This window comes from Corvus brachyrhynchos, unplaced genomic scaffold, assembly GCF_000691975.1.
Source record: "Corvus brachyrhynchos isolate BGI_N302 unplaced genomic scaffold, ASM69197v1 scaffold1, whole genome shotgun sequence".
Lineage (NCBI taxonomy): Eukaryota > Metazoa > Chordata > Aves > Passeriformes > Corvidae > Corvus > Corvus brachyrhynchos.
This window is the reverse complement of record NW_008237222.1, coordinates 11,910,892-11,920,096: the sequence shown is the minus strand read 5'-3', so window position 1 is coordinate 11,920,096 and position 9,205 is coordinate 11,910,892.

Sequence of the window (9,205 nt, the reverse complement as noted above, 5' to 3'; positions counted from 1 at the left end):
AAAGGGAAGGAAGGGTTAAAGGCCAGGCCTGAGCAATTTCCCTGCTTAGAGATGTCAGTGGAGAAGATGCCTTTGCTCCCTGAGTGCACAGTCTGTGCGTGTCTATGAGCTGGGCAAAGATGAAACCACAAAAGCATAATACAGCTGTCAGCAACACCAGAACTTTAGGCAGGAGTTAATTCCTGTATGCTCTGGGTGTAGAACTGTGGTTACCATCAGCAGGGAGGAGGTAGGGATGGGATAGGCTCCTGCTGAGAAGACTCTCTGTTGCACCTCCAAAAATCCTTTGAGAATTACAGCTGCATCATTTTCAGCCACCTGAGTCCAAACGGCACAAGTCAGAGGCTTTCCACTGCCTGAAGAAAGGGAGTAGGCTTAGAAGGACGTAAAACTCCTGCTAGCAATGATGTGTGGTGCTAAGAAAAGCTGTCTCCAGTACTGTGTCACCTCACCTCAAGCCTTTGGCATCTGCAAGTTGCTCTGTGACTTCATATCTTCAATGATGTTGCACAAGCTCCCTGACTGCCTCTGGGATGTGCCTTTAGGGAGATATCAATCCTCTGTGTCTAGACTATGCTCTCCTTGCTTACTAAAACACAGAGTTAGACTCACAGATATAGTGACAGAAGCATTTTTATTTGTGATATGGTTATGCTTTTGCAGTGCTATCCTCCATATGCAGCTTAGGACTTATTCTTAAGAAAGGACTCTTCTGTCTAGCACTTCTTTTGGAGGTTCAGCTCCCTTTTCTCCTTTCTCTTACTGGGCTTAGTTGGATCAAATTATTATTTAAATTATTCTCCAAGATTTGGATAGAAGTAGATCACGGACATGCAAAGTGAAGACAGCTCATTTGTGACCTCTATGCCCCCAAATGTGCAGTAGCTCCATGTTCAAGTAATTTCACAGCAAGCCAGTGTAACTTAACTTCAGACAACAAGTGCACATAGAAGGGGAAACAAAGGCTGCAGGCAAAGAGGCCTTCAGGTGTGATTCCCTCCTCTGGCAGCAAATCTGGGAGCTGATGCAGCCTCAGATTTCAGCCTGAAGCAGAGTTGGGGTGTGGCTGAGAGAGGCACCACATGTGGGATCTCATAAGCTCACGCACAGTCTCACACTCCAGGCAGAGCAAGGTGTGCTGGAAAGGGCTGCTTCTCTCTATGTCAGCAGCAGAAGTTGTCACGTCAGAGCACAAAGGCTGGTGCCTGCCTTCCCCTTTAGTGTATCTCTGTGTCATGCACACATCTATCACATGCATTAGACTCACATTCCATCCTTAAAATCATCTGGAGAGAGGGATAAACAGATGACCTTCTGCTCCCTAGGGAAAGCTGTGTTTTGGGATAGGTCCTCCCTTAAGCTTGCCTGTGTTGAAGGAGGCTTCACAGCAGAGCATGTATCACCTGCTAAGGTAATAAGACCTGGAGGATCTCTCAGTGGCACAGGACAAGGGGAGGAAAGTGGTAAGCTGGGAAAACAGGTGTTCAGCACTGAAGCTGAGCCTTTCAAGAATTACGTTTTTAGCAGATGCTGAGGACTGAGTTCTGCTGGTTGATAATTAGCAGAATGGGCATGAGAAACCTGCCCCGTCCACGAGCGCCCTTTGAAGATTCTGCATTTCTGATGAGTTATTCAGATCATTTTGAGAAAAGACTTTCTTTTTACTGGTTAAAAAAAAAAAAAAAACAAAAAGAAGAAGCAGATGGATTCTGTTACAAAAACCCACACCAAAAAACATCTGCTCAGGGAATTTTTGGAGCCTGTCTCCTGAGTGCCTGACTGCACACCTGGCATACTTTGGTTTTGATGTCTGAAGTTTACAGCACAGCAAGGCACAGAGGTTTAACCACTCACCCAGTGTATTAGGGAGAAATTAAAGAGTGCACCCTGCAAGGAAGAAACAGGGTCACTAAGTGTAAGAAAATCCTCTTAAGAAGGCTGAGTCAGAATTGAAAGCCTCTCTTTAATCAAAAGATTTCTCCAAATCTTGTCTTGTCCTGAAGATTAGAGACAAGTAAAAAGTCTCCAAGGAATTTATCTTTTTTTAACTAGAATTCTGCTAAATTTTGGATGCCAGCCCACGCTTAAAAATTAGGAAGCTAATTTCAAGTATCTTTTCAGATATTTTTGTGAGAAATAGAGCTGTTTACAGGAACACATGTGCATGAGAGGCCTTGTTAAAGGAAGAAAAAGATATTTTCTGAACACTTTCAAGTATTAAAAAGGAAGGACACCAGCGTGTAGGAAAGTAATGTGAGCTACAAACAACTTTTATGTTTGAACATAAAGAAGTTATGAGCTTGTTTAAGCATAATGAGTGGTGGTCAGAAGATAAATTAAGAAAACCTTGGGTAGAGGGAATTTCATAGTGAATGAGTTTGTTTCATTGTCTTTATTCTTCTAGCATTCTGTGCAGGAAGGTCAGAAAGGCCTTTGGGAGATCTAAGATAGGTTTTTGTCTCTGTTAATTGCTGCCATTTGGCCCTTACACAGAACTTGATTTTACATGAAGATCCACACTGCATTTTGTCATAAGTACAAAAATTATGATGCCCTTATTCATTAATGAATTTATGCACTTCATCAAAACAATACTTTTTGCAAAAAACAGAAAGAGACACTTGGAAAAGTAGCATTCCTTACCTGGATGTTCAACCACTATGGGTCTGAATCTGAACAGGTTGTGATAATCTCCATAGCCAACAGAGTGATCTATTTCTCCGTGGTTTCCTCTCATACCAAACCAAACACTGAAGAAAGATCAGAGAAGTTGCATTCTCTAACTGTTGACTAGAAAGGCTTCCAGGACAGTGACTGGCTCAGAGATGTGCATCTCATTTTAACTAACTTAAGCTGGGATGTGTAAATCCAACCTGTGGTGAGTGAGCCTGGCTCTGCAGGTTGGCAGTTTGAAAGGTGACAGGGACAGATGTTGATGTAACGTGCAGCATATGTAGCACAATGTATAACAACAAGTCCATCACCAAGATATGAGGAAGCAAGATTTTTCACTTGATCTTCTTGTGGAGGGGCTCCTTTCTGCCTTTGATGGACACCAGCTTTCTGGCATTATAGTCAAGGCTGTCATTAACATTTTGATCCTGACTCCTTCTGTGCATATTCTTCAGCTTTTTCATTTTGGATCAGGCTACTCTTTTGAAGAACATAATCTGTTTTTTTTTCCTACTCACCACGCTTTGGCTGACATTACATAGCAGTCTTGAAGCACACAAATTGGATTTCTTTTTGGCTGAAACTAAACTGGAAGATGCTTTCCAGATGTGCACCAGTATGCAGCTTCTAAAGGGAAATCTGTTCAAGACACAGGGCTGCTGAGGAATGAAGCCCCTTACGCCACGTAATGTGGCTATGGGGTGCTCAGCACCAGAGCTTTTCTTCTGCAGGGATCCTCCTGACAGAGCTCAATCTGCAACTTGACCAGGTGTATTCCTCAACAAAAAGGTAAAGGTTAGACAAGAGATCCCAGGCACGGCTTTACTGATGTAAAGGACAGGAGCTGTATCCCTTCCAAAGCTCCTACAGCTTGCAAAACACAGTTTACCTGATAGGAGCTGTCATATTTGAGAAGTACTGAGCCTGTAGTTTGCTGAAATCCATCACAGCCCAGTAGGCCTTTGCTTTCAGGCAGCATGTGAGCAGAGTTTTCTATGTCATTTGAACAAAGATCCACCTTTTCAGGAAAAGCAGAGAGCAGTTTTTTGACAGCACAAGCTGAGTGGAAGGGCTGGTATACTTCTCCTTGACTGGAGCCTGCTTGCACACTTGATATAAATTTAATCGTTAAACATGCCATTCTTTTTTATTAAAATAATAACATCTTCCAGGCAATCAAGCTGAGTTTCTTGAAACTCAGCAGTTTTACCTGTTTATTTATGGTAACATCAAAGTAGGGGCACTGTCATTACAGTCTGTAAATAACCAGGGTTATGTCCTTGATTGGTGAAATATTAGAGTGTTGTATGAGTGGGAGTGTCTGGCTGTTGCTCCTGGGAGGCTATAAACTGCACAGAAAATAATTACCTTTTTTTTTTTTAATTTTAGTATTTTTGATAATAGAGTCATCCTTTACTGATGGGGTATCTATCAAGATCTGCTGGTCTTTTATACTGTCTTCCATAACACCTCAAACTGAAGCTGAGGAAATCATCAGGCTGCACAGCCTGATGGTTCTCTGCATATTTAATCCCTCAGACATGTCTGTGCAGAGCAGAAGGACACAACACAGTCTGTTTTCAAGCATTAAGTGCTGGAGAAAAGGTGTCAGAGGACAAAAGAAGGGTTTGCTGGTGAAGACCTTTAGCATTCCACTTCAGTTCAATCCTTCCAGTGTTTTGCCACCTGGTGAGAGATCAAAAAGCTTTTGCACATCAGGGGTGTGTAGAAGGGGAGCATTTAAATGTGACAGCTAGCAGTGGTGGCTCTACAATTGCTCACTTCTGTGAGCCCAACATGTATTTTAGGTTTTACAGTGACTACCACACCTGCAAGGGATGGAGATTTCACTGCACAACTCTGAGTTCCAGTTGAAAAGGAAGTACTGTATGAAATCCAAAAAATGGCAGAAGGAAGCTTTTTAGTGAGCCTGGGAATCTGTATCCCTGTGGGGTCATGTCGGAGCCATTCCATAGGTACTGCTGGCACCCACACAAGTGAAGACATAAAATCAACCCTGAATATCCACATCTGCATCACTAGGAGAGAAAACTGCTCCTGCATGGTAAAACAAATGGAACAAAGCAAAATTTCAATTACTGGCCATGGACTGACATGTTTTGCCACAGGTATCAGTGGTCACCAGGGAACTGTGTTAAGATAATCTGCTCCTTCTGTGCACCACACATGTGCAGGAGCATTTGTGCTCTCAATCACCTCATCTCCAAGGATGACGAGTCTTCACAGCATGCTTTACTTGGCCAGACCCAGTAACTAGCCATCACATTTGCAATTGTTCATCATTTCAGTATTTATTCATTTTTCATCATTTACCTGTGGAGATGAGATGTAAGGAGTGGAAATGTGAAATCCATTTGCCAAAATATTCATCCTGCCAGCACAGTGTCTGTGATATTTACACTTGTGATGCACTGATGAGTAAAACTGAGATTTTCATGTGGGAGATGTTCATGTACAAAGGCTTGGGTTGGTGTGAGAGCTTTGTCAGGGAATGGGATATGATTATGCCACTCCTTAGCAGACCACTAGCCCATTGTGTGAACATTTGTTTGTCCTCTGTCCTCAAATATTTGCAGTTGTACCTGTAGCTAGCATTTCATTTTAGCATTTTTCCAAATATTAAATGTCCTGAGCAACTGCATTAACACAGTTCAAAAATCGCCTGCACTTTGTAGATGTTTGTAAATTGCTTGTATTATTATTCTTTCCTTTCTGACCTCTTTCTCTATATTTTTGTCCTCATTTAGCTGTTCTTACACAATGACATGGGCTAAGTGTTCCCTTCAGCATGTGAATGTCAGGATAACCTGAGGTTAAATTATAGCTTGCTAAAGGGGAGCCTTGAACCATGTGATGTTATGTTTCCATTTCTTTCCTGCTGGGGGTGGGGGTAGGGGGCAGAGAGAGGAAGAAGAGGTTTAATGGTAGCATTTAACAAAATATCCAGATTCTAGCTTTGTGATTTTGGTCTTTATTCACACTCTCACTTAAGGTGTATGCCATGCTTGTGTGTGTGTTAAACAACATCTGAAGAAGTTGGAATACATTAGCATTTTAAGTACCATGAAAATGTACAGGGAACCATCTGGGACTCTGCAAATTGTAATATGAAGAAACAAGTTGTATTTAAAAGCTGCATTTAATGTTTGGAATAAAATCTGTGTTTTCTTAACAGCTGAGAACAAAACATTTTCTAGAACAAGGCTTAGCTCCCTGGGCAATCCCCAGTGGCCCAACGCTGTGTGAAAAGGGTCAGGAGGGTCCCACTTTACATAGCTTTTTTTCTCCCTTGATGGGAAAAAAAGTCTTGATGGCTCTCTTTGTTTGCTTACTTTCTCACTCTGGAGGCAATGTTAAGAACTCATGTGCTGTGCTGCAGAAAGACCCAAAAAACCCAAAACAAACAAAAAAAAAGATTTTCAGAGGAATATACGTGAAAACTCTCAGTACTGCTAATTCCTTTTTTAAGGTTCACTTGCCCATGGCTGCTCATCAAGCCTCTCCACCCTGTCTAGCACATCCGAGGAGTGGGTGCTCTCCTGTGTGCAGCCCACTGCTCTCAGTAAATCACTTCACTTCTCTGTGCTAGTGATTGATTTTGTCCTGATTTTACTTACCTGCCAAATGAGTGTTTTGCTACTTTGCTCAGAGTTCCAAGCATGGAAATTACAGTATTAAAAAAAAAAATGACAAGTGAATATTAGACCAGGGTAATTAAGAAGCTTCTCTGCTCTAGTGTTTCCTTATGAGCTTTGCCAAAGCTGCATTTCAAGGTAGGTGCTAGGGATCTCTATTTTCCAGCTTTCCTTGGCCAGTGTCAAGGTGAATGGAGCAAAACTGGTGTGTGTAATGCCCTGATTAATTGAGGATTCTGCTCGTGGTATTGGGTTTACATACACCTTGGATTATTAACAGTCAGAGCATGCTGAAGATGATTGTCTGACACTGAATATGATGAGTGGGGACTTTGAACATGTTCCTCGTTTCACTCATAATTGATTCCCACAGCATATGAGTGTGTGCTTGGAGCTAAGCATGCTGTAGTGCCCTGATAATGCTGCAGAATTCCCCAAGAATTCCTATGAAACATGTAACACATGGCTCATGGCAAGATGGTAAAGCAAGAAAGTTTTATTACCAGCCAATAGAGAGCCAAAATAGGTCTTTCAGATTTTAATATGGCTCTAACCAAAAAAACTTTGTACCATGGAGCATCACTACACAGTCTCAATGTACATCAAGGTGTACACACTGCTGCTCTGGCTTTGGATGTCACCCAGGGAATATGGAATGGATCCGCTCTTGTGAGGGAAGAATTGTGCCTTCTGAAATGGGATCTGGGCTATCCAACAGAGCAAGCAGCTGTGAAGGAAGAAGGGGAATGGGTTGGCTGCTTCTGATCTGCTCTCCCACGGCTGAGCTGGTCTAGACACAAATCCAGTGCTGAGAAAGCCTCCAAAAAACCTCCTCTTCTGTTCCCTTGTTTAGGGGCCATACTGTGCTAGTGAAATCTATGGGGTATAGTTTGTTCCTCAAGATAAATGGATATAGGATTGCCAAGAATAGATCAGAAAATGACAAGATGTGGTTTCCTGCAGGCTCTTCTTTCTCTTCTAGGTAACAACTGGCTACATGTGATTGGTAAATCAAGGGTCTTGTTGCTTTAAAGCAGAAGAACAGTGCAGCCAGGACTACAAAACCTAAATAATGAATAATAAGAATAATGTTATTGAACAGCTGCAACACTGCAATGAGTACTTAAATGTCAACTTTAAAAACCTATATGCCAAATATATCTTCCCACTGAGAGAATATTTACCTTAATGCTCTCTAATGAAAAATATAGCTAAAAGATTTATAATTACAGTGGCACACTTAGAAAAGATTTACAAGTATCAATGTATCTACTGAGCTGAAAGAAAATCCATTAAGTTTTGTCCCCTAAAAATGGCTGCTGCCTTCCCTGCTCCCAAATAAAATAATATGAGTAGATGTTTTTCCTGTGAACATTCATTAAATGCTCATCAGGCATAATCTAAGTGACAGCAGAGCTTCAAGACACAAATCACTCTCATGTATCCTCTCACTGGATCATTCATTTAAATATGTACGTGTCTGTTCTTTTCTTTTTTTATAATGATGCCTTTCTGTTGCAAGAAGAGATGTTTGATTGTTCTTTACACGTAAATTTTTTTTACCCCTTTTTAAACATCATTCGCATAATAGAAGACTGACATTTTTCCACTTAAATTATGCACTAATAAGACAGACAATTTTAAATTACATTTTTGGTCTTTTTCTTTTAATGGAAATGTTTCTTTAAAACAAACTGCCTGAACTTAAAGCATGTTATTGCCTCCCTTCTCAAAAAACCTTCTCTTTACAAGGAAAAACTGAATACAAATGAAATCCTTTCGTCTACAGAGAATGGAGAAAACTGGATGAATTGAATGAAAATGGACTGTTAAAGGAAATTAGGAGCATATGCTGCTTTTTTGAAAAGTGTCATGCATTAGTTGTAAGTCTTTTAAATTGGCTGATTGTTAGCAGAAGAGTGGAAAGAATAGGACCAAGATGCATAGAGTACACTCCAAATTCATTGCTTTATTCATCAATTTAGAGTTGAAGGGAATAGCAAGGCTTATCCTAAATGGAAAACGAGGCAGGACAGAGCATTTACATTGTCTGATGTAGAGGAATAGATGATATAAATTCTGCTTAGAGGTCAGCTTGTTATTGTCCTAACTCAGTTGCTTGGTAAAGGGGAGGGAGCTGTCTTGGCAAACTCTCTCCACATGCCTATTGCACTCAGGGGGGTGGGATGAAAAGCCACACGAGACCTTTCTCTGAAATGGGAGCAACTAATCAATGAATCCATTGTTTGAATGATGTCAGTCACCGACGCAGCACATACATTATCATGCTTGCAGAGATGCTGTTGTTAATGTGCCCAGCACAATGGAGTTATTAAATCCTGAAGAGAGCCTTCCCCAGCATTGAATGCCTGGCTAGGACTCCACAGAATGTCTTGGTTGTCTCCTCATCCATGTGCCACCCTGGAGCAATGACAAAGCAGCAGGGTTGCAAAGCCTCCTGCCTGCTCCAAGGACTGCTTGGTGCAGGGAGCATCTTCCTTGTGTAGGAAGGGAAGAAAATGTGGGCAGCCTCTAACTTGATGATTTGTATGAAGGCAGTTAAGCCCCAGAGAGACAGGGCTGCTGAACTATGTACTAGTCTAGAGTCACTGCTTCGATTCTGAAGACAGTTATATCCATATTTATACACACCAGATTAAAGGTGCCTATATCCCACAGGTTCGTCACTCTATTTTGCATCCCTCTCCACTTCTCCCCCTCAGGGAGGAGTGCTACATGAGCAAAGCACACAAATCAATGCTCCTGATGTCTTTCTTCGCATTTGCTTACTCTCTTGATAGCAGCTTTCCCCCTCTCCATGGATCACTTTACTATAATTTAAAGTCATCATACACCATCATCTATTTGCATTCCTG